We start from the raw sequence: 26,068 nt of genomic DNA, 5'->3' as shown, positions 1-26,068 counted from the left end.
CAAGCTCATTCTTGCGTCTTCACCTCTACACAATCCTGGGTCACTTAACAACAGGACTGCCATCTCAGAAACGCCTCCATAGGGAATCCCAACACTGTGCAAACATCAGAGCGTCCCTACGCAAGCTAAGGTGCTCACAACATCATCAGGCCCTAGCATGTACCGGGACCTCTGTCGTATAGACGCTTCTTCCTTGACCGAAATGCTCCATGGTGCATGACAGTACCTGATGTACTCTCTGCAGTGCTCGTGCCCCAAGCCATGCATAGCTGGCTTCTCGCCATCACCCAGGTCTCAGCCCAATGTCACCTCCTCAGAGGAGTTCTCCCCTGCCACTCATGGGAGGTGGCCCCGTGCGCATACTCCCCTGCCCCATAGCATTTAACCCCACCTGGAAGTGATCTTGTCTGTTGTTTATTTGCTAAGTTTTAGAGTTTTTAAAATAATAGAATAGCTCATGTTTGACCAGCTCGCCTCCAAATAGCAACCTTAAATGCTGAACAATAGCTAAAAGACGACAATCAGAAGGTACTGGGGAGTGGCCTGACACAGGCCAAGTTAAAGAGGGACTGATCACTGGGAAAGAGAAAGGCACAGGATGATTTTGAAAGGCAGTGAGACAGTTGGTTCACTTCTTTTTTTTTTTTTTTTTTTTTTTTTTTGATAGGCAGAGTTAGACAGTGAGAGAGAGAGACAGAGAGAAAGGTCTTCCTTCCGTTGGTTCACCCCCCACCCCCAATGGCTGCTACGGCCAATGCATTGAGGCCAGTGCACTACACGGATCCGAAGCCAGGAGCCAGGTGCTTCTCCTGGTCTCCCATGGGGTGCAGGGCCCAAGCACTTGGGCCATCCTCCACTGCACTCCCTGGCCACAGCAGAGAGCTGGCCTGGAAGAGGGGCAACTGGGACAGAATCCGGCGCCCAGACCGGGACTAGAACCCAGAGTGCAGGCGCTGCAGGTGGAGGATTAGCCTAGTGAGCCACGGCGCCGGCCCAGTTGGTTCACTTCAAAATGCCCTGGATGGCTGAGAGTGTCAGTGGGGGAGTGAAGCCAGGTGCCCAAAACTCTATCTGGGTCTCCCAAGGGGTGGCAAGGACCCAACGACTTGAATCCTCGCTGCTGCCTCCTGGGGGCTGCATAGCAGGAAGCTGGTATCAGGAGCTGGAGCCAGGTATTGCGTCCAGGCACTCCAGTGCAGGACACGGATGTCCTAACTGGCTTCTTAAGGTCTAGGCTGAACGCCTGCCTTGTGTTTTTCTGTTTCTGTGACTTTAACCGAAGGACAACCCCAAGCATCCCCAGGTAAGGCCAGCCATCCAACACACTCCTGTTGAGGAATCCTGAATACAGCCGGCAGAACAACAGCTAGAGAGTGAGAGGGACGTAACAGAAAAGGAGGGAATCACAGTTTGTAAGAAGCTGCCAGACCTGTCCTTAACCTCCTAATCTATGCAATAGAAGAGACTCCAAGCATCCCAGAGAAGCCTAGGAGAAGTGACAGGGAGTTAACTCCCTGCTACAGCAGAAACCAACAAACGGATCTTTAGATGAACCCAGATGAATCTGCATAATGCATCATTCACAAAGTTTAGGGCACAATGCAATGTGTCTACATGCACAAACAAATAAACAAACAAAAAAAACCATGAAGATGTGATATGGCCTCGACAGAAAAGACAATTACAGTACCCCCCCCCACTGCTCTCATCCACAGTTTTGCTTTCCTCTTGTGTCTGAAACTATTAAATGGAAAATTCCAGAAATGAACAGTTGTAAGTTTCTAATTACTTTTTTTTTCTTTTTTTAGAAAGCTTTTATTTAATAAATATAAATTTCATAGGTATAGCTGTAGGGATATAGCAGTTCTTCCTCCCATACCCACCCTCCCAACCCCACTCCCGTCCCACCTCCTACTTCCTCTCCCATCCCATTCTTCATTAAGATTCATTTTTAATTATCTTTATATACAGAAGACCAACTCTATACTAAGTAAAGATTTCAACAATTTGTACTCACACAGACACATGAAGTATAAAGTACTATTTGAAGATAAGTTTTACTGTTAGTTCTCCTAGTACAACTCATTAAGGACAGAGATCCTACATGGGGACCAAGTGCACAGTGACTCCTGTTGATTTAACAATTGACACTCTTATTTATGATGTCAGTGATCATCTGAGGCTCTTGTCATGAGCTGCCATGGCTATGGAAGCCTTTTGAATCCACAAACTCCATCACTATTTAGACAGGGCCATGAGCAAAGTGGATGTTCTCTCCACCCTTCAGAGAAAGGTGCCTCCTTCTTTGATGGCCCCTTCTTTCCACTGGTGTCTCACTCACAGAGATCCTTCATGTAGGAATTTGGAAAACATTATGCTGAGTGAAATAAGCCAGTCCCAAAGGGACAAATATCATATGTTGTTCCTGATCAGTGACAACTAACCAAGCACCAAAAAGGAAACCTGTTAAAGTGAAATGAGCACTATGAGAAATGGTGATTTGATCAGTCCTTACCCTGACTGTTGATGAACAACTTAATACGTTATCCCTCTTAGTATTTTTGTTTGTTTGTTCTACTTAATACTTTTGGTTGAATACTATAATCAATACACAGTTATTCTTAAGTGTTGAAACTTAACTGAAAAGTGATCGCTGGTAAATATGAGTGGGAATAAGAGAGGGAAGAGATGTGCAATTTGGGACATGCTCAAGCTGACTTGCCCCAAACGGTAGAGTTAGAAACATACCAGGAGATTCCAATTCAATCCCATCAAAGTGGCATGTACCAAGGCCATCTCACTAGTCCCGGTGATCAATTTCAGTTCACAATTGATCACAATGATAGGACTAAGAGCCAAAGGGATCACATAAACAAGACTAGTGTCTGCAAATACTAACTGATAGAATAATAAAGGGAGAGAACGATCCAACATGGGAAGTGAGATACACAGCAGACTCATAGAATGGTAGATGTCCTAAACAGCACTCTGGCCTCAGAATCAGCCCTTAAGTAAGCATGTGGATCTGGCTGAAAAGCCCATGAGAGTATTTCAGGCATGGAAAGCCAAGACACTCTGGCAAAAAAAAAAAATTGACTTAAATGAAAGATCTCCACGAGTGAGATCCCAGTGGAAAGAACAGGTCATCAAAGAAGGAGGTACCTTTCTCTGAAGGGAGGAGAGAACTTCCACTTTGACCATGGCCTTGTCTAAATATGATAAGAGTCGGTGAACTCAAAAGGCTTCCATAGCCTTGGCAACTCATGACAAGAGCCTAGGGTGATTACCGATGCCATAAACAAGAGTGTCAATTTGTTAAGTCAACAACAGGAGTCACTGTGCACTTACTCCTCATGTAGGATCTCTGTCCTTAATGTGCTGTACAGTGTGATTTAATGCTATAACTAGTACTCAAACAGTATTTTTCACTTCGTGTTTCTATGTGGGTGCAAACTGTTGAAATCTTTACTTAATATATCCTAAACTGATCTTCTGTATATAAAGAGAATTGAAAATGAATCTTGATGTCAATGGAAGGGGAGAGGGAGTGGGAAAGGGGAGGGTTGCGGGTGGGAGGGAAGTTATGGGGGGGAAGCCATTGTACTCCATAAGCTGTACTTTGGAAATTTATATTCATTAAATAAAAGTTAAATAATGAAAAAAAAAAAAAAAAAAACAAGAGAATGATCCAACATGGGAAGCAGGCTACACAGCAAACTCATAGAATGACAAATGCCCTAAACAACACTTTGGCCTCAGAATCAGCCCTTAAGGCATTTGGATCTGGCTGAAAAGCCCATGAGAGCATTTCGGCATGGAAAGCCATGACACTGTGGCAAAAAAAATGACCTACATGAAGGATCTCAAATTACTTTTATTAAATCATGTTTTAGAATTTTTCTATTTGTATTATCAGTTACAGTTGTTAATCTCTTGCTGTGCCTACTTTTTAAATTAAATTTTATCATAGGTATGTACCAGGGCACCAAGAGTTTGTAGAAAAATGGAATTAAAAGATAAGCTTAGGGGCAGTGCTAAGCTGTAGCAGGTTAAGCGGCGACTTCAGATTTGCCCTTAGTCCCTATTGGAGTGACTGCAGAGTGCCCATCTCTTCTTCTGGTCCAGATTCCTGCTAATGCACCCAAAAGGTAGCCACAGTGTCCCAGGTACTTGAGTCTCGGCTCTGTACCTACATGGGAGACCTAGAAGGAGTTCCTGGCTCCTAACTTCAGTCTAGCCCAAGTCTAGTCTGTTGTGGGCATTTGGGGAGTGAACCAGCAGATAGAAGATGGATCTCTGATTGATCTCTATCTCTCCCTCTCTCTCTGTCACTCTGCCTTTCAACTAAAAATAAATAAATGTGCTTTAAAATACATAAAAGTTTGTGTGTCCCCAAAATTTGGAAATCTATGTATATGAGACATTTTCAAAAAGTTCATGAAAATGCAAATTATGAAAAAAACTATACACAGATTTCATTCTTTCGCACCAAAATATGCTTATCTTTTAACTCCATTTTGCCACAAACTTTTCCAGGTACTCATGTATGCATAGGAGAAAAGATAGCATGTATAGGATTCGATGCTGTCCACAGCTTTGGGCATCCAAGGGGGTTCTTGGAACTCGTAGGGGTGGCTATTACAGTTGGTGCCAATCTCCAGTTGATTCAGATGCCAGAATTAGGATCCTCAAAACAAAATATCTGCCATGTCTTTGCTTTCTTTCACCTCTAGAATGCGAGAACTGTAATGAACCTTGTTGATCCTGTTCCTTGAGGTACTCCCAACACCTAGATCAGAAAACCTCACATAGGAAGTGCCCCTCAGAATCAGTGTGGTGGACGGCTGGGCTCTTCCCTCTTAGTTGTCTGCCTTTGTGACTTGAGGCCCAGAAAGATCTCGGTGAACTGAGCGTGGATAGAGAACAGAATGATCACTCTTCGTTTTTCATGGGCTTTTTGGTCATAAATCAGTAGTGGCTGTTATAGACAAGTGGCTTTGACCTGTAATTTCTGCCAGAAAGAAAATTTGTAGATCAGCTACTCTGAAACCTAATGTCATCATTTTTGAAAAATTCATTATTTAACTGCCTTAGAGTCCAAATAAACACACACACACACACACACACATATATCCATAGAGATAACTCATTCCAGGATCTAGGTATTTAATTTGTAGTTAACTTATGTCAGAGGATACACCAGGATATAACAATTCAGCAAAATGGAGTTTTTAGAGGGAAATGAATTACTGGGGTAGATACTAGGTCTCTTGCTTTCATTTTTTTTCTAGATTAAAAGTTTTTATGCCACGTATGGATTTCACATAAGATCCCCTAATTCTCAAAGGTGCAGTGATTTTTCAAAAATAACTAACCATCAGAGTACATGCCGGCTCTCATGGAATGTTCCAGCATTAGCTGTGTCCTGGTGCCGTCCTCTTCCGGAAGGTGTCCTGGTCACCGTCTCAGCGTCCATAAGGGGATTTCAGTGCCACCTCCCGTTCTACCAACTGTTAAAGCATATGGGCAACTGGCCGCCCAGGGCAACCAACCGTCCTCCAAGTTGTTGTCAAGGAGAATCACCTCAAAATTCACTGCCCAGAGCTCAGGCTGTTGGGACAACCACCACCCAGGGAGTCCAGCCAGCCCATTTTTCTTTCTTAAAATTTTAAATGACATGTAGAAACTCTACATATTCACAGGGTGTCTTGTGTGATGTCCAAGTCACAGCAACCACTTATCATTTCTTTATGGTGAAATCATTGCAAATCTTTGTAGCTTTGTGTTGTTGTTAAAAACTACAGCACATTACAAAGAATCAGCCTAATGAGCAATAGAACACCAGAATATCTAAATACCTAACAGGGACTTAGTACCCATTAATCAACATTTCCCCATCTCTCCCGCACTCCTAATCTCCCCAGCCTCTGGTACCCATTCTTCCCCAAGACCAGTTTTTTTTTTTTTATCTTTTATTTAATGAATATAAATTTCCAAAGTACGTCTCATGGGTTACAATGGCTTTCCCCCCCATACCGTCCCTCCCACCCACCACCCTCCCCTTTCCCACTCCCTCTCCCCTTCCATTCACATCAAGATTCATTTTCGATTATCTTAGTATACAGAAGATCAGCTTATTATACCTTAAGTAAGGATTTCAACAGTTTGTTCCCACACAGAAACATAAAGTGAAAAATAATAGATGATTTTTTTTTAAATGATGATGAAATCAGATCAGACCTATTGTCATGTTTAATCCCAGTGAGAGTCAAGTTGGGAATTGATAGTTTCTTTTTTTTTTTTTTTTTAACAGAAGATCAGTTTAGTGTACATTAAGTAAAGATTTCAACAGTTTGCACCCCCATAGAAACACAAAGTGAAATATACTGTTTGAGTACTCGTTATAGCATTAAGCCTCAGTGTACAGCACATTAAGGACAGAGATCCTACATGAGGAGTAAGTGCACAGTGACTCCTGTTGTTGACTTTACAAATTGACACTCCTGTTTATGGCATCAGTAATCTCCCTATGCACCAGTCATGAGTTTCCAAGGCTATGGAAGCCCCTTGAGTTCTCCGACTCTTATCTTGTTTAGACAAGGTCATAGTCAAAGTGGAGTTTCTCTCCTCCCTTCAGAGAAAGGCACCTCCCTCTTTGAAGACCTGTTCTTTCCACTGGGATCTCACTCACAGAGATCTTTTTGCCAGAGTGTCTTGGCTTTCCATGCCTGAAATACTCTCATGGGCTTTTCAGCCAGATCCGAGTGCCTTTAGGGCTGATTCTGAGGCCAGAGTGCTATTTAGGACATCCGCCATTCTATGAGTCTGCTGAGTATCTCACTTCCCATGTTGGATCACTCTCCCCTTTATTTATTCTATCGGTTAGTGTTAGCAGATACTAGACTTGTTTATGTGCTCCCTTTGACTCTTAGTCCTTTCATTATGATCAATTGTGAACTGAAATTGATCACTTGGAATAGTGAGATGGCATTGGCACATGCCACCTTGATGGGATTGAATTGGAATCCCCTAGTATGTTTCCAACTCTACCAATTGGGGCAAGTCAGCCCGAGCATGCCCCAAATTATACATCTCTTCCCTCTCTTATACCCACTTTTATGTTTAACAGGGATCACATTTCAGTTAATTTTCAACACTTAAGAATAACTGTGTGATAATTACAGAATTAAACCAGTCATATTAAGTAGAACAGACAAAAAAAAAATACTATGAGGGATAATGTATTAAGTTGTCCATTAGCAGTCAGGGCTATGCTGATCAAGTCACCATTTCTCATAGTGTCCATTTCACTTCAGGAGGTTTCCTTTTTGGTGTTCAGTCAGTTGTCACCGATCAGGGAGAACATATGGTATTTGTCCCTTTGGGACTGGCTTACTTCACTCAGCATGATGTGTTCCAGATTCCTCCATTTTGTTGCAAATGACTGGATTTCGTTGTTTCTTACTGCGGTATAGTATTCTAAAGAATACATATCCCATAATTTCTTTACCCAGTCTACCATTGATGGGCATTTAGGTTGGTTCCAGGCCCAAGACCAGTTTTGTTAGATTCCTCATCAGACCGAGATCACGAGGTGCCTGTCTGTCTGTGCCTGTCTTACTTCACTTCACAAAATGACCTCCAATTCCATCCATGTTGTGCAAAAGATAAGATGCGCGGCTCAACAGGCTAATCCTCCGCCTAGTGGCACTGGCACACCGGGTTCTAGTCCCGGTTGGGGTGCCGGATTCTGTCCCGGTTGCCCCTCTTCCAGGCCAGCTCTCTGCTGTGGCCAGGGAGTGCAGTGGAGGATGGCCCAAGTGCTTGGGCCCTGCACCCCATGGGAGACCAGGATAGCACCTGGCTCCAGGCTTCGGATCACCGCAGTGCTCCGGCCACAGTGCACTGGCCACGGCAGCCACTGGAGGGTGAACCAACGGCAAAGGAAGACCTTTCTCTCTGTCTCTGTCTCTCACTGTCCATTCTGCCTGTCAAAAAAAAAAAAAAAAAGATGTCATCCTTTTCATGGCTGACTAGTATTGCATTGTGTATCTGTGCCACATTTGACGTATCCAGGCATTAGTTGATTTTCTCAACCATGGTCATAAAGCACTAGGCAGTAAAGGACTCCTTTCTCCAGGTACAACCTTATGAGGCACCCCAAGATACCAAATGACAGAAACAAAGTTGAAAGGTTGGGGTATACAAAAAAAACCTGCCTGGTCAGTGCACCCCCATCCTCTATCATCCCCCTAACTCACAAGTGTGTGCACACATGTACATGTGCACATGCACCCACCTTAAACACTACCGTGGCGGTGACGGTGGGGTGGGGGCATTTGGTGCAGTGGTTAAGATACTGTTGGGATGTCCACATCCCATGTGGAAATGCCTCATTTCAAGTCCCAGCTCTGCTTTCAATTCCAGCTCCCTGCTAATGCACACCCTGGGAGGCAGCAGGTGATGGCTCAAGAACACGGGGCCTGGTCACTCCTGTGGAAGACCCAGACTGAGTTCCTGTCTCTTGACTTTGGGTTGGACCCGCCCTGGCTGATGCAAGCATTTGGGAAGTGAACCAATACTTAGAAGATCACTCTCTATCTCTCTTTCAAATACATTTTTGAATTAAAAATAAAGAACAAAACACTGCAGCCATCTCTGACGCTACCCACTTCACGGAACCACTCATTGTGGAGATTGGCTAGAACGAAACGAAAAACATCAAAATTTAATCAGGATTAAGTGAGACCTTCAGAGAAGGTTTTGGGACAGCTCCAGGCCCCTACCCATCCTTTTACCTAGAAGAATGTGCTCAGAGACAGCCTTACTGACTTCCTTCCACTAGAAGGAACTAGAATGCACTCAAGATGCTGCTGTCAGGCCGGCGCCACAGCTCACTAGGCTAATCCTCCGCCTGCGGCGCCGGCACCCAGGGTTCTAGTCCCGGTCGGGGCTCTGGATTCTGTCCCGGTTGCCCCTCTTCCAATCCAGCTCTCTGCTGTGGCCCGGGAGTACAGTGGAGGATGGCCCAAGTGCTTGGGCCCTGCACCCTCATGGGAGACCAGGAGAAGTACCTGGCTCCTGCCGTCGGATCAGCATGATGCGCCGGCTGCAGTGGCCATTGGAGGGTGAACCAAAGGAAAAGGAAGACCTTTCTCTGTCTCTCTCTCACTGTCCACTCTGCCTGTCAAAAAATAAAAATAAAAAAAAGAGATGCTGCTGTTGTGCTGTGCCATGCTCTATCTTTGAGGATCCTTGGAGAATCTTTCTCTCTGCCTCCAGGAACAAGAATAGCAATGTTCCTCCCAAACCCAAATCCAGGCTTGTTTAATCCCATGGTTGCAGGGTCTTCAATAAGGGACTGTGTCCCTGTCTGTGTGGCTGAGAAAACACTCGGGACCACCCTAGATCCCCACTTCCATCAAATGCACTGGAATCGATGCCACGAATTTTCTGCCTTAAACTGTGCTCTTTGCATATCCCCAGTCTTGTTTTTCCTCTTGTCTTATTTTCTTCATCCATTTATTTTTCACTTAATTATGCCTTGCAACAGGATATGCCTCTTTGCAAAACGCCTTGCCTCTTTTCTGGAACAAGGCAGAGAACAGACAAATGGATCCTGAATGTTGGATTTCGGCCGTGCACCGTGACTCTCTTACGTTGGCCACTTTACGATCCACTTCAGCAATCACCAGCTCTCACATCAGCAATTTCTCTGCCTTTGAACACTAGGAAACCACTCTGCCTGGCCAAAGAGGCTGTGCTGATGAGCTAACTAGATGTCGCTTTATTACCTATTCGTGCAATTCTGTCATCGTCTCTGTAGATAGTACGACCATGCCAGGGAGAGTGGGGAAAGAATAAAGCCATTGCTCTAGTTGATGCAAACATGTATTATTCTCCCTACAACCCCCACGGAACAACTTCAGGATATAAAGCAGAAAAGGGAAGACGCGGGGTGCATGGTCTTCTCCCTGGAGCCCAAGTGTCAGACATATCTGCTGGTACAATTTCATTTCCTCCAAATCAGTGAGTACCCAGGAGAAAAAAACGTGCACCACCCAGTCTTCTTCAGGATGATAAGATACATCGCAATCTTTGTGGGGAAAACAGTATTCAAGGGCAAATTTATTTTGATACCAAAAAGAAAACATTGAAATCCCTGCAGTTCTTTTTTCATAATACACATTTTCCATGAACTTTTGGAAGGCTGCACGTATGCATGGATTTCAACATTTTTGGACCCAAATAAGTGTATCTTTTAATTCCATTTTCCATGAACTTTTGGAGGAACCCTCAAATTGGTCACCTTGCTCCCAGCGTTCCTGCCCATGTGGCAACTTTTATGCCACAAGATCAGAAAAATTTATTGAGTAGCTGCTGTCCAAACACCATCTACCCCACCATGGAGTCTAGACCCCAGCCCTTAGTGTGACTTTAGTCTGGGCATCAGCTATGCTCTATAAACAAGAACTAACTAGAAACAGGCTACAGGGCCCTCTGCCAGAGCGTCTGTGAAACCGAGGGGTTCTCCATATGGGGCCTATATTTCTTTTCTGGTTCACCAAGGACCACACGGATCATGGCAAGGCCACGAGCCCACCCCAAGGTCAGGGCCCAATCCCCCAAGTACCTGCACTGTGCCAATGTCTCCTGCCCCCACCCCTCAAGTGGAAACCTACAGACCTGCCCCATAGATACTCCAAGACCAACTCGAGGGACAGATAATGAAAAAAAAAAAAAAAAAGCCCAGCCTTGGCATTGGCATTTGGGTAACATTTTGAGCTCTTCTTTCTTGCTTTTTTCTCAAGCAGACATGTCTCAACTTTTTTTGTTGTTGTTGTTTTGTTTGTTTTGGTAAATTTGAGATCTAACTTGTTTCAGAGTATAGGCAGAAAGGACCCAGGCTGAGTAGAGCCATAAGGATGTAGCTGACAGCTCAAAGTGAGTTGCAGGAGCTGAGCAGGAAGATTAGGTAAGATTCCCCCACCATCTCGGCACAGCCCTGCCTTGTACCTCCCGCCCTCTACCTGTCAATCCAGTAGATCCACTTTCCCAGGATGCACCTTGCCTCACTGAGATTAGGAAGGAGGAGACGCCATGATGGCCACGTGGATGCTGAATTCCACAAGGAGGCGCTGTGGAACTCCCAGAAAGCCTCGCACACACTAAAATCCACCCTGTGTGTATATTCAGTCAGGGCACCGCCCCCTACACCCAGAGTGGCCCCTTTTTTTAGCCTTTCTGGCTTCTTACCCTTGTTGATCCTTCTCTGCGCCCTCCCCCCCCAACACACACTCTGTCTTTGTCGGCAACAATACTCTAGCCCACTCGCGACAGGTGTCTCTGTGTGGGGTTGCCCACACTCACGCATGAATATATTCTCTCTCTCTATTTCTCATACATCTTGCTGTCATGCACTGTATGAGTGCACCCTGCTTCAAATTGTTATCTTTGTAAGGGCAAGAAATTGGAATATAAAATTAGGATACATAGCCCCCAAACGGCCAGGGTCAAGACAGGTACTTGGGTCTGGTTCAAAGTGCACACTGGAGGAGGATGGCCCAAGTCCATGGGCCCTGCACCCGCATGGGAGACCAGGAAGAGGCACCTGGCTCCTGGCTTCGGATCAGCGCAGCACACCGGCCATGGCCGCCATTTGGGGGGGTGAACCAACGGAAGGAAGACCTTTCTCTTTGTCTCTCTCTCTCTCACTGTCTAACTCTGCCTGTCAAAAAACAAAAACAAAGTGCACACTGGAAAGCCAGAGCCCCCTGCACCATATGGAGTAATGCAAGGGGTCATCATCATCGTCCTCCACCTGCCCCCAGAGAGCAGCCTCAGTGAGGCAAGACACCCTGGCCTCCTACCTGGGCTGCAAGGGACACGGGACAGCCCCAGGGACACTGCCTTGCTGTTGACTCTGTTGGGAAATGGCCCCAAATGAGCTGGACTACTTGGCTCCTTCTTTGGATTCTCAAAATACAGGGTAGGAAGACGGCAGAGGAGGCTGGAACATTCGGTCCCAGGACAACAGAGGGTGAGGGACTGGGCTTCCCAAGAGTAAACAATCAGAGGAGTCATTTGTCCACGCCTCCCCCAGCCTGCCTGCCCGGGGCCTCCTTGAAATGGACAGATGGGTTTCCTTCCTGTGGCACTGAGATTTGCAGCTGCCAGCCGCAGGGCTCTCTGCGAATGTGTGAATTTGCTCTCCCGGTTCTGGGACTCTCGGGAGAATTCCGGGAGCCAAGTCTCCCGGCCTGCTTTTGACACAGCCACTTTTCATCTCCCTGGCTTCGGGCGCGGGCAAATGCACACAGGCGAAAATCAGTTAATAACTATGCACGTTTTATAATAAATTTTAACAATTTAAGAGCGCGGTACAGCTTTATTATAGTTTTTATTTCACCACACTAATTCAACACATAATAATCTGCCAAGGCCACCGAATTCGTTTGACATATGTTCCCAGCGCCGAGGTAATGGAATCAACTGAAGAGGGACTTTGGGTCACACCCAGCTGAGCGCCACCTCCCCCCTCTTTGCCCCAGGGAGTGGGGAGGGCGTACAGGGCTCAACGTTGTTGGGAGGGGACCTTAAGCTGGGAGGTGCTTCCCACGGTGCGTGAGGAGGGGGCGGGCACGTGCTGGCTTCTCTGGGGAGCCAGAAAGGACAAGCTCACAGCCCGTGAGTGGTTCACACTGCCTGGATTAGGCTCAGCGCTCAGCCTGTTCCACTGCCTTCCTTGGAGCCCTGGGTGGCTTGGAAGGCCAAGGGCTCATTCTCTAGGGCCTGGCAGCCAGCCACCTCCACTCCTTCGGCCCTGAGATCAAGCTAAAGGAAATGTTTATATGGACCAGGTCTCGCCTTGCTCCCCTCTGCTGCCTCCCTCCTGCCCAGAGCGCCTCTCTGTCCAGCGAGGTCTTCCCAGAGCTTCGCCTGGGAAAGCAGTTAGGGACAAGGTTTCTCGCCCTGTTTCTGGACCTGCTGAACGGGAGGGATGTGGGGCCCAGCGCTATTCTGATGTGTGCGGAAGTTTGACAAATTCGACAAACACCCACGTTTTTGAGACCAGGAGCGGAGTCTATGAAATGCAAGGCCGGCATGGGATTTGGGTGCAGAGCTCTGGTGCTCACTCTGCCTGGTTAGGAAACCACAGTTTCCTTGTTTGGAAAATAAAGGCACAGGCTGGGTGCTGGCTGAGTCCCCTGCAGCCCCTGTATTCTGGGAATGGTGGCTGAAATAAAGCCAGACACCGCCGCCCCCAACACACACACACACACACACACACACACACTGCTCCTGTCTTTAAGACAGACTACAGTCTGCCCAGCCTATGTGTGCAGTGTGTGCTCGATACAGAGTAGCATCAAACCTGGGAAAACACTAGCAGGGGTAAGGTCCCTGACCAGGAAGCTAACAAGGGGGAGAAACCAAGAGGAGGTATGTGTTGGTGTGTGTTGGTGTGTGTGTGTGTGTGTTGGGGTGTGTTGGGGGTGTGTGTTCGTGTTGGTGTGTTTTGGGGTGTGTATGTGTGTTGGTGTGTGTTGGGGTGTGTGTGTGTTGGTGTGTGTTGGGGTGTGTTGGTGTGTGTGTGTTGGTGTGTGTTGGGGTGTGTGTGTGTGTTGGGGTGTGTGTGTGTTGGGGTGTGTGTGTGTGTGTTGGTGTGTGTTGGTGTGTGTGTGTTGGGGTGTGTTGGTGTGTGTGTGTTGGTGTGTTTGGGGTGTGTGTGTTGGGGTGTGTTGGTGTGTGTGTGTCGGTGTGTGTTGGGGTGTGTGTGTGTGTTGGGGTGTGTGTGTGTGTGTTGGGGTGTGTGTGTGTGTTGGTGTGTGTTGGGGTGTGTGTGTGTCGGTGTGTGTTGGTGTGTGTTGGGGGTGTGTGTATGTTGGTGTGTGTGTGTGTGTGTTGGTGTGTGTGTTGGGGTATGTTGGGGTGTGTGTGTGTTGGTGTGTGTTGGGGTGTGTGTGTTGGGGTGTGTGTGTGTGTTGGGGTGTGTTGGTGTGTGTGTGTGTTGGTGTGTGTGTATGTTGGTGTGTGTGTGTGTTGGGGTGTGTGTGTTGGGGTGTGTTGGTGTGTGTGTGTGTTGGGGTGTGTGTGTGTTGGGGGGTGTGTGTGTTGGGGTGTGTGTGTGTGTTGGCGTGTGTTGGGGTGTGTGTGTGTTGGTGTGTGTTGGGGTGTGTGTGTTGGGGTGTGTTGGTGTGTGTGTTGGGGTGTGTGTGTGTTGGGGTGTGTGTGTGTGTTGGCGTGTGTTGGGGTGTGTGCGTGTTGGTGTGTTTGGGGTGTGTGTGTTGGGGTATGTTGGTGTGTGTGTGTGTTGGGGTGTGTTGGTGTGTGTGTGTGTGTTGGTGTGTGTGTGTGTGTGTTGGTGTGTGTGTGTGTCGGTGTGCGTCGGTGTGTGTTGGGGTGTGTGTGTGTGTGTGTGTGTGCTGGGGTGCATGCTGAAGGTGAGCATTTGGATCCTGGCTCCCTGAACCATCTTTCCTCTCCCCTTTATCTCTTGCCTCTATGATCTCCTGTTCTATTGAGAAATGGCCCTCCCGCTGGTTTTGCGGGCTTTTCTACCTGCCCACTTCTCTCTCCTTCCCCATAAGGATGATCCTGCTTGAAACCGTGGTCTCCACTCAAAGGCTCCAGATCCTTCTTTGACCCCTTCCCTCAAGCTGGGTTCCACCCCTCCACTGGTCCAGGAAACTGCTCTGCCCACCTCCTATTTTCCAAATCCAAGGGGAGCTCCCAGCCCTTGTGTTGCCTGCCCTCCCCACACTGAAGCCCCTACCCTGCCCAGGTTGCACCATCCGTCCCTCGTGTGCAAACTCTCTCTTGCTGGGCCCCCAAATGATGCAGAATAACTGTCAATCGTTGCGCTTGACTCTTGGTGTATAATTTGATATTTTACGCTTCCCTACATACACACATGGATTTCCCTGTTGGACAAAGTGAGTTATGGGAATGGGCAAAGGGTACAGGTCACCTAATTCTTTCAGCATTCCTTAAAAATGAAAACTCAAAAGAAAGTATTCTTGGCGAGCGCCGCAGCTCACTAGGCTAATCCTCTGCCTTGCAGTGCCGGCACCCTGGGTTCTAGTCCCAGTCGGGGCGCCGGATTCTGTCCCAGTTGCCCCTCTTCCAGGCCAGCTCTCTGCTGTGGCCAGGGAAGGCAGTGGAGGATGGCCCAAGTGCTTGGGCCCTATACCCCATGGGAGACCAGGAGAAGCACCTGGCTCCTGGCTTTGGATCAGCGCAGTGTGCGGGCCGTGGCGGCCATTGGAGGGTGAACCAATGGCAAAAGGAAGACCTTTCTCTCTGTCTGTCTCTCTCACTGTCCACTCTGCCTGTCAAAAATAAAAAAAAAAAAGTATTCTTGGACAATGAAATGCCAAAGCCCTTTTATTTTCCTTGAGGAACTAGTGTGCCACCTCAGGTGCAGGGATGGAAAAGCTGGAGACAGGTAAATAAATGATGCTGATCCCTGGAAGGGCGTCAGCCGGACAGGAGTAGATGGGGGGCTGTGAGGTAGGGATCATGTCCTACGTCTGGTTATACAGCGCATTCAGTTGCAAAACTGTATTGAGCTATGCAGTTATAAGACAAGAACTTTTTGGTCTGTGCCTTACAGTTCAGGAAACATTTTTAAGAAGGTCTCATTGTCTTTGTTTTTTTCAGATGAGTGGCTTGATTTTTTTTTCTTATGGAAGTTTATGACTTTTTATTTCTGTACCCCACTTTTTTTCTGATTTTGCTCCTCTAGTCTAAGTTGTATTATAGAGCACAGATATAAATTTGGGGATGTTTTATGCTTGGGTTATAACTATAAATTTTGCATTTCATTATATACACACATCCAAAATGCTTTATTGACGTCGACAAGGTATAAAAAGAAACAGGCATTCTTTCCATAGGTGTTCTCCAAGCTTGACATATAGTGTATGTTTGATGAAGGCTAAGAGAAAGGAAAATGTATCTGTAAAGGAAAAGAGAAAAATGGGACAAAGGGGTTCTTTTTTGAGATGGCAAAGCTCTGAGCAGGTCTCTAGGGAGGTGGAAAGAAGCCAGGAGAAACGGACAAGTTAAAACTGGGGAGAATGAGGGTGAGAGTTTGGCACACCGGTTCTACCACTGCTTGGTACATCTGCATCCTGTATCGGTGTACCTGGCTTTGAATCCGAATCCCAGCTCTTCTCCTCACTCTAGCTTCCTGCTACTGTGCACCCTGGGAGGCAGCAGGTGATGGCTGAAGTGCTTGGGTCCTGGGGCCACCGCTGTGGCACAGAAGGTTAACGCCCTGGCCTGAAGCACTGGCATCCCATATGGATGGATCCCATATGGCCTGGGAAAGCAGTAGAAGATGGTCCAAGTCCTTGGGCCCTTCACCCATGTGGGAGACCCGGAGGAAGCTCCTGACTCCTGGCTTTGGATCAGCACAGCTCTGGCCATTGTGGCCAGTTGGGGAGTGAACCATTGATGGAAGACCTCTCTCTCTCTCTCTCTCTCTCTCTCTCTCTCTCTCTCTCTCTTCCTCTCCTCTCTCTGTGTAATTCTGACTTTCAAATAAACAAATAAATCTTTAAGGAAGTGAAAGAATTGTTCTGAGCAGGTGAGAGCTCTCTGGTCAATCTCCTGGACTGACTTCTCCTTCCCTGTGCTTAACTGTGACGCCTCTGAATCCAGTCCTGTGTCTTCTCCATCTTCCATCCGTCTCTTGATGATCTCATCTGATGTGGCTTTCAATGCCATCTGGACTCGGACGATTCCCAAGGCTGTCTCCAGCCCAGCTCTCCCCGTGCTCCCAGGACTGCCTGCTCCGTGTCTCCGCGAGGAGGCTCAACCGACATCTCAAAGTAAGCCCCCCGCCTTTCTCTCCAGCCTGCTCTTCCCACATCGGGCCTGACTCGGGCCAAAGCAGCTTGAGTCATCCTCAACTCATCCCTTCCTCTCACACAACTCTCCCAGCTGCCAGCAAATCCATTGCCTCCTCCTAAAAATAAAAGGAATTGTACCCCAGAGCTGGCCGACCACATCACTGCGCACCTGGGATGTACACTCACCTCCTAGCTGGTGTTCCTGCCTCTGTTTTTGCCCACCCTTGATCCTTCCTCAGTACAGCAGTGAGAAGGGTCATTTAAAAACAGTTCTCTGCTTCTCAGGGCCGGGCATCGACCCCCATCTCACTCAAAGTCAAGGCCAATATTCCTATTGCGTCTCCAATCATCTTTACCCAACACCACCTTGCAGCACCTTTTTGCTACACCGTATTCAGGATCACACCCTGCCCCATGCCCCACCATGATTCCTGGGTTGTTTCCTTTTTTTTTAAAAGATTTATTATTTATTTATTTGAGAGGTGGAGCTACAGACAGAGACAGAGAGAGAGAGCTGGCTCGCTCCCCAAATGGCCACAACAGCCGGAGCGGAGCCGATCTGAAGCCAGGAGCCAGGAGCTTCTTCCAGGTCTCCCATGCGGGTGCAGGGGCCCAAGGACTTGGGCCATCTTCCACTGCTTTCCCAGGCCATAGCAGAGAGCTGGATCGGAAGTGGAGCAGCCGGGACACAAACCGGAGCCCATATGGGGTGCCGGGGCTGCTGGCAGTGGCTGACCCACTACACCACAGTGTGTGTGGGCCGCTGGTTGTTTCCTTTTTATCTCCCCCACTGGATGACAGGCCCATGAGGGCGGGGACTTCTGCTTGTGTCCTTCACTGCCGCATCCCAGCGCCTAGACCGCAGCGTGGTGTTGGACTGATGCTCCATACGTGTTTGCTGAACTTGGTTTTCCTACGTAACCCTCTTGCTTAAAGTCCCTAAGCGACACTGCCTCCTGCAGAATAAAGTGCCCTCCTTCATAGACCCCCCAGGGCCCCGTGGGCGCTGACCCCTGCCGCCGCCTCCCCAGCGCCCCTCTTCCCACATCGACAGTGGAATGGCCACCACCCCCAAAGTGGCCCTTTCAGCTCTGCTTTTCCCGTACACCCCCAGCTCGGCCTGGAGTGCTCCCCTGAAGTCCTCTCTTTGGGGGGGCAGCTCCGTTTGGGGATCACTTCCTTGCAAGCAGCCTCACTGGAAACCTATTTGGGTCAAGCCTCAGTGCTGCGTTCCCAAGTTCTACTGGACTCGTGTGTCTCCCAGCCTGTCTGGTTCTCTGCTTGAGAACAGGGCTGCTGTCACTCTCGTGTGTGTGTGTGTGTGTGTGTGTGTGTGTGCGTGTGAATGCGTGTGTGTGTGTCCCAGTTCCTACCTAGGGGGATTCTCAGTGAATGTAGTATTAGTTATGATCATGGCTATTACCCAGGATAAATATTTATTGAATCAATCACTTTCCCCAGAAGGTGCCAAGATCAACATATTGATTCATTGATTGATGTGTTGATTGCCTTGTTCTGCACCCCAGAGTGACAGTGACATCTCCAGTGGTTTCCCCTGTCGCAGAGAAGTGGTTCAGGAGGGAGGCATAGCTGCCTCCATAGCCCTTGGCAATCAAAAGAGCTCCAAGGACACCCCTGAGCCCGCAGGCACCCGGTACGTGTCCTCGTGCAGGAGACGGGTTTTCATTATTATTACTATTACAATTCACATTTCCCTACAAATGGATATATTTTAGGCCAAATGTATTGCAGTCATGGGGCTTCTGTGATCTGTCTGGCTCCACTGTATATCTTAAGTAAACTGAGTGAGAATTGGGTTTGCTTAGTCATTAAAAGTCACCTACGTTGAAGGTGAAGACGTCCGCAGAACCTCAGTAAACTTTGATGCGGCATTCACACCATGCCAGGCCCCTGCCAGCCTTCGGGAGGGGAGCAATGGCACAGAACAGGTCACCCCCTGCCCTCCAAAAAGACACGGTCCAGTGGTCACTGAAGGAGTCATTACAGCTGCTGAAATGGCTCGAGTCTTCCTGTTCATGTTTGCTTAACGGGAGGCAGCTGCACTGGGGGGAAGGAGACCTATTTCTGAGAGCTGCTGCACGCACAGACTTTAGCTAAGTTGTTCCATTTGAGCCTGACAGCTGAACCATATGACAGATGAAGAAACCGAAGCGCACATCGCTGGCCCAGGACGCACGCCGTTATAAAGCCATGCCTCTCCCAGTCCACCACCGCTGCTAATCCAATAGCCCCATGCAAAGAGTACCAACAGGCCACAAACCTGAGCAAAGAAACGCCCGTTTACAACGCCTTAAAAGCCGGCAGCCGTCAGTAAATTACACACACACACACACACACACACACACATAGGCATTAAGTTGGAAAAGAAAAACAGACACCAAGGAACAGTCTACTTATTTGCTCGTTGCTCATGAGCCCCGGATGTCTGTCCCAGGCCTCTTTGGGAAAGCCCAGGGTTGGATCCCCGTGGGAAGCAGAAGGGTGCTGGCGACTCCCAAGTAACAAGGCACAGAGAGGCAGCACCCATAGTCCTTTGAGAAGGGGAGCATGGTGTGCACCACTCCATATCAGGACCTCTCCACCGACCCCTCTGCTGTGGGCATAGAAACTCACCCTGCGTCCTGTGGCCTGAGCCCTGCTTCTACCCCCAATTCCTCAATGAAGGCAGCCTCAATGAACTCACTCACAGACCTCAGGAAGCCTCCAGCCTTGGAAAATCCACCCCTGCCCCACCACCACCCTCCTCTCCCCTCTCTGGGGCTTCCTTCCTGATCCTGCATCACAGAACTCTGGGTGTTGACTCTTGCAGCAAACATACTCCATTTGCAGAAAACACATTCCGTTTGCAGGAAACACATCTCCCTGGCTCCTCCTTCAGAGTTTCCAAGCCCACCCGTGGTCTCAGCGACTAGGAACGTCATCGAGGGCTTCCCGTGGGAGCTTTGGCACGGCTGAGAGTTTTACGATCCTGATAACATGAATCATACAGTGCCCACGGCGCCCGGGGAAGCAGGCGCTGGTCACCCAGACAGGGCGCCCCTCTCTGCTGGGGGAGTTGGAAGGGACTGGGCTGCACACGCAGGAAGTCCTGTTGTTTAGGACTGTCAGCAATCACTTCTGGGGAAAATCCCTACTTGCAGGAGCTGTTTTTGGCTCAGGTTGAAAGCCTCAAGGCGTGAAAGCTGCTGTTATTCATCCAACGTGTGTCCAAGCCCTGGGAAAAGCCAGCGAAAGTGCCATCCATATCTCTTGCATCTCTTTCCCCCAAGGGGGAGGCATTGGAACCCCAGGAAGGGACCGTGGCCCTGGGATCCCAAAGGACTGTTTGTTACTCTGAGCAATGAGAATGCTCACCCCTCCCTTACCCCACCCCCTGGCCAGCTTCAGAGACACGTGTGAAGGCTGTGGGGGTGAACGCAGACCACTGAAGATTTTGCAGGGAGCTGTTCTCTGGGCCCGCGTACAATTTACAAAATGCAATGTGCAAAGAGAGAGAGAGAGAGAGAGAAATCTACTCGCTCTCTGCCAGGATAGAGCAGATTCCTGAAGCAAAACAGCTCTGCAACAGAACCCGAATTTCCTCAAAAGGTGCAAGGCACAGGGGTAGGAATTCCTGAACCCCTACAGCCCACCACCTCTCACCCTGCCAGCTGCATTCGGAGCACAGGGGGAGGGAGCCTGGGGGACAGTGGTGGCACCGCGTTCCTTTGGGACGATTTCCAGGGAGAAAGTTGAACAGAATGAGTTTTCTGCTAACACAGGAGGCGAGCGGTCGCACAGCCATCTTCAGAACCGAGTGGCAGGTCAGGGGCTTGGGTAGCGGTGAAGTCGCAGGAGCAAGGGCCCCCAGCCAGGAGGCTGGGGTTTTGCAATAGCCAGAGCTAAAAGGTCCTCATTTCCCCCCACTCCTGCAAACCACTTTGGCAGCTGGGGGAAGCCAGGACCGAAACAAACACAGTCGGAGCGACCTCCGCGTCTCCTCCCCACCCCTTCCTGGGAACCCCCAGGAAAACTTGATTTCTCTCAACTACACACAAGCTGGGAGGTTGGAGAGGCGGCAGAGGGGGAAGAGGGAGAGAAAGCGGGGCCAGGCAGCGTCCATGCAGTCAGTGGTATTATTGATTTAGAGCCACACAAGCCTCCGGGAGCCGTCGGCAAGGACCATACCTCCTGCTGATCTCGGGGAAAAGTCTCCAAGAACCATGGCTGGGAGCTAAGGAGGATCTCCCAGCCTTCAGCCAGGAGCACAGCTCTGCAGCTCCTCGGAACGATGGACCAGGGCGAGCTTTAATTAACAGGGTCTGATGCCTCTTCTTTTTTGGGAACTGAGCAGATTTAAAGGGCTAGAGTCCCAATTTGGAGGGTGCCGGTGCTGCTCTTGCTGCTGCCACCGCCGTGGCCACTCTGGCTGCTCAAGAGCTCCCTGCAGAAGGTCCCCCTCCAGTGAGGACGCAGAGCCGTGGGCCAGGCGCTGCTCACCCCCGCGAGTGCCCACGTCCTGCGCGCCGAATCCCAGACCAGGCGAAAGGGCAGAGCGCCGTGGGTGCCGCCCCCTCCACGCGTGGGGCTGGGCCCCACACTGCCAGGCAAGGTGGGAGGTGTGATCTCTGCTGGGCGCTCCTATCCTGAGAACACTGCCTGTGACAGCCACCATGGAAGCTGCACGCACACACGGCAACCGTGGACACACACACACACGTGCACACACGCCTGCCCATGTGCATACACATGACTTCTCATGTAAACACACATCTGTCCGTATGCACATCCCTCTGCCCATGTGCACTGCACACACATGTCCACTCCTATACATACATGAGCCACGTGTTCACATGCACATGCATGTGTGTACACTCATGCACATCTACCTGCTCAGCTTCGAGACATATGGCCTGCAGCAGCCCGACAACCCGCCCATGCACCTGTACTTTACAGGTAGTGATAATTGTGGGGCCGGCGTTGTGGTGTAGCAGGTAAAGCCATCACCTGAGACACCAGCATCCCATACAGCGATAGATTCATGTCCCAGCTGCCCCACTTCTGATCCAGCTCCCTGCTAATGGCCTGAGAAAAGCAGTGAAAAGTGGTCCAAGTGTTTGGGAAGGCCCAGAAGAAGCTCCTGGCTCCTGGCTTTGGCTTGTGCCTTTGTCAGGGCACAGATCTTATCAGTGACAGTGCCAATTCAAGACTGTCACCCACAGGGATGCCTTGCCACACAGCCTCTTTTCACTTCCTCCTGCTTGGGCAGTGCCTGGTGGATTTGTGACCCAGTCTTGGCCAGTCCTCTGTGTCTCATCCTCAGAGTGGCTCAGAGGAGCTGATTTTCCTGTGATCACCTTGCACAATATCTTTATTTTATTTTATTTATTTATTTTTTGACAGGCAGAGTTAGACAGTGAGAGAGACAGAGAGAAAGGTCTTCCTTCCGTTGATTCACTACCCAAATGGCCGCTGCAGCTGGCGCACCGCGCTGATCCGAAGGCAGGAGCCAGGTGCTTCTCCTGGTCTCCCATGGAGTGTAGGGCCCAAGCACTTGGGCCATCCTCCACTGCACTCCCGGGCCACATCAGAGAGCTGGCCTGGAAGAGGGGCAACCAGGACAGAATCCGGCACCCCAACCAGGACTAGAACCCGAGGTGCTGGTGCCGCAGGCGGAGGACTAGCCAAGTGAGCCGCGGCACCGGCCGCACAATATCTTTAATGCTGTGTCCACTAGGAAGCACAGACCAGAAGCCCAGCCTCTCAGTGCTCGGTAGCCAGAAGTCTTCCGGCCTGTGTCTTTGCACAAGAGTGGGGCTGTGGTCTGGGGTGACCACACACATCACACATCACACATCACCCCCTCCCTCTCTTTCTGATTTTTTTAAAAAAAGATTTATTTATTACTTTGTTTGAAACATAGAGTGACAGAGAGAGAGAGAGAGAATGAGAGAAAGGTCTCCCACCTGCTGGTTCACTCCCCAAACGGCCACAACAGCCAGGTCTGAGCCAGGCCAAAGCCAGGAGCCAGGAACTCCATCCAGGTCTCTAATGTTGGCGTCAGGGGCCCAGGTACTTGCACCGATTTTTCCCAGGAGCATCAGCAGGAAGTTGAATGAGCAGTGGAGCAGCCAGGACTCCAACCAGAGCTCCCACACAGGATGTCGGCATTGCAAGTGATAGCTCAATTTGCTACTGCTATGCCAACACTAGGTTTTCTGATTTTTAAAATGACAGGATTGCACTAAGGGGGCAGTGCTTTTAACAGAAAAAGAAAGGAAGAAATGAGCCATACTGACTTGTAGAAAGTACGTTCGATTATCCAGACACCAAGCTTGACCAAACCTTCTTAGCTCACGGGGACAGCACGCAGGTAGCAGGAGCTGGGAAAATGTGCAGCATTGTCCCTGAGGGCCCCGGAGTCAGTGATGGACAGAGCGGACTGGGCATGGTCTCCCTGGTTCTGGCCTCTCCTCTCTGAGCAACGAACCTTGCACGTAGCCAGCTCAGGTTGCCAAAATCAGAAAAATCTGGTACGGAAGGCTCTCGCTGGACCTTAGAGTCCATCTCTGGGCCTTCCCAGCAAACCTCTCCATGTGTCCCCGTGCCCCCTGCCTGGCTCAGTGCCAGTCGAAACTTTGTTAAGGGCGAGCACATGGCTCAGAGAAGAAGTTGCAGCTTGGGAGTCTTGCATCCCATATCCAAGTGCCTGGTTCAGTTCTCGGCTCTGCTGCTTCCAATCCAGCTTCCTGCTGATGTGCACCCTGGGAGGCAGCAGCTCATGGCTCAAGTACTTGGGAGAGGGAGAGGGAGAGGGGGAGGGGGAGGGAGAGGGAGAGGGAAAGACAGAGGGAGAAGGAGAGGGAGAGGGAGAGGAGGGAGAGGGAGGGGGAGGGGGAGAGGGAGAGGAGGGAGAGACAGAGGGAGAGGGAGAGGAGGGAGAGACAGAGGGAGAGACAGAGGGAGAGGAAGAGGAGGGAGAGGGAGAGGAGGGAGAGGAGGGAGAGGAGGGAGAGGGAGAGGAGGGAGAGACAGAGGGAGAGGGAGAGGAGGGCGAGACAAAGGGAGAGACAGAGGGAGAGGGAGAGGAGGGAGAGGAGGGAGAGGAAGAGGAGGGAGAGACAGAGGGAGAGGGAGAGGGAGAGGAGGGAGAGACAGAGGGAGAGGGAGAAGAGGGAGAGGGAGAAGGAGAGGGAGAGGAGGGAGAGGGAGAGGGAGAGGAGGGAGAGACAGAAGGAGAGGGAGAGGAGGGAGAGGGAGAAGGAGAGGGAGAGGAGGGAGAGGGAGAGGAGGGAGAGGGAGAGGAGGGAGAGGGAGAGGAGGGAGAGGGAGAGACGGAGGGGGAGGGAGAGGAGGGAGAGGGAGAGACAGAGGGAGAGGGAGAGGAGGGAGAGGGAGAGGAGGGAGAGGGAGAGACGGAGGGGGAGGGAGAGGAGGGAGAGGGAGAGACAGAGGGAGAGGGAGAGGGGGAGGGGGAGGGAGAGGAGGGAGAGGGAGAGGGAGACCCACATGGGAGACCCAGACTGAATCCCAGGTTTCGAGCTCTGGCTTGGCCCATCTAGGCTGCTGTAGTCCTTTAGGTAGTAAAACAATAAGTGAAAGATTCTCTCTCTCTCTCTCTGCCTTTCAAGTAAAAATAAATAAATAAAAATGTTTTGAAACATAAAATTAACACTTTGTCGGCAAAAGATCTGCCACCACCTATTGAGCATCAGTAAGGTGCAATTTCCTGTCTCCATTTTCCGGTGGAGGTGGGGGGTTGCACATCACCTCTTCGCTCACAAGTGAGCAAGGCAAACGGAGAGGTGTGGAGGGACACACACGCCTGCCGTGAGGAGTGACCCCATGGACTCACCATCCCAGGTCTCCCTGCCACCCAGTGAGGCATCTGCAAGGAAGACAGGGGCTGGCACAGCAGAGAGGTACCCTACCCAACAAGGACCACAGGAAGAGGTTCATCATTCCTGCTGTACTCCCTACACCGCCACCCAAATGCTCAGGGCTTCTTCCAAGTTTCCATGAATGCAAGCCCCATTTGGTGTTGGCGTTGTGTGCGTGTGTGTGTGTGTGTGTGTGTGTGTGATGGACAATCAGGAGGACCCTCACAGAGGAAGGGACGGAGTCTGTTCTCCGTTCCCCGGATACTCTCAGCACGCACCGTGGCTGCCTCCATCGTGGCCTTATGGGTCTCTGTGTGCCCCTCCACTCACCCCACAGCGCCTCAGAATAGAACTGAGACAAGCCTGGGTTATTTAGAGAAAAGTGCCATGAGCTGGGATAGCAGCAGGAAGCCGGCCACCTGGACGGAGACAATGATTCATCTCTCCCGGAGCCCCAATAACGTCCTGCCCTTCATCCTGCGCCTGGGGAGGTGGCCCTCCGTGTCCACCTCCAGGAAGTGCCCCAGTCGCTGCCCCTACCTCTCAATGCCCAGACAGAATAGCCTAAGGCCCGGGGAAAAGGAGGTGTCCTTCTCCCCCCCCCCCCCACTAAAATCCATGTTGGCTCCAGTGATAACCTACCCTTCCCTAGTGGTTGATGGACAGCCTTCATTCCCATCTGCCGAAGCTTATCTTTATGAGACTCCCAGGGGATAAGCTTATCAGACACACTACAACCCCAGGAGCCTCCTCTCTGCTCAAGGCAGGAGAGATCATGTGGAATCCTGAAATTGGCCAGCCCACACATCCACTGAACATTCATTCACTCTTATGTTCAGCCCCAGGCACCCCCGGAGACCGTGCCACATGAGATTGGGCTCTGCAGACCACACCACCACTGCTGGCTTCCTGCTGGAGTCCATCAAGGAGGACTCCCTGGAGGGAGTGGGGAAAAGAACATGGGAGGGTTGGTCCAGCTTCAGCATCCCGTGGGGCTGTGACATCAGCATCTCCGTGCTCCTGGGAGGCCCAGCATTCACTCTGCCTCCTCAGAGAGGTGCCAGCCACTGCAACCTTGCCAACTGGACACCTCCTTCAGACACACCTGCCCCGCTGGGTCCACCCCAGGCCAGCTCTCTCCTTGCTGTTGTTTCCCGAGTCCTAGAGGGCAGCTCTTCTCACAAAGATGTGCCTTTGGGTTATTTCCACTTTCTACTTCCTGTGCAACGAATCTTCTGTATCAAACACCCTCTGTTTGAAACCTGCACTGTGGCTTTTATTCTTCCGACTGGACAAGAATTTTCCTTGGCGATCCTAGATTGGAGTGTT

The 26,068-nt window shown here is 50.0% G+C and overlaps 1 protein-coding gene across 1 annotated transcript in view; it reads right to left on the bottom strand.

Annotated features, from left to right (window-relative positions):
- Positions 1-21,293, bottom strand: part of CALN1 (calneuron 1) — a 612,973-nt gene extending 591,680 nt beyond the window's left edge. The window contains exon 1 of the mRNA XM_070064499.1: positions 21,048-21,293. The gene's annotated coding sequence lies outside the window, so the exon portion shown is untranslated. The remainder of the gene's footprint in view (positions 1-21,047) is intronic.
- Between the last annotated feature and the right edge of the window lie 4,775 nt (positions 21,294-26,068).

The sequence above is a fragment of the Oryctolagus cuniculus genome, chromosome 19, assembly GCF_964237555.1.
Source record: "Oryctolagus cuniculus chromosome 19, mOryCun1.1, whole genome shotgun sequence".
In the NCBI taxonomy this organism is placed as follows: Eukaryota; Metazoa; Chordata; class Mammalia; order Lagomorpha; family Leporidae; genus Oryctolagus; species Oryctolagus cuniculus.
The sequence above is the reverse complement of the archived record's forward strand: the minus strand, read 5'-3'. Positions and strand labels throughout refer to the sequence as shown.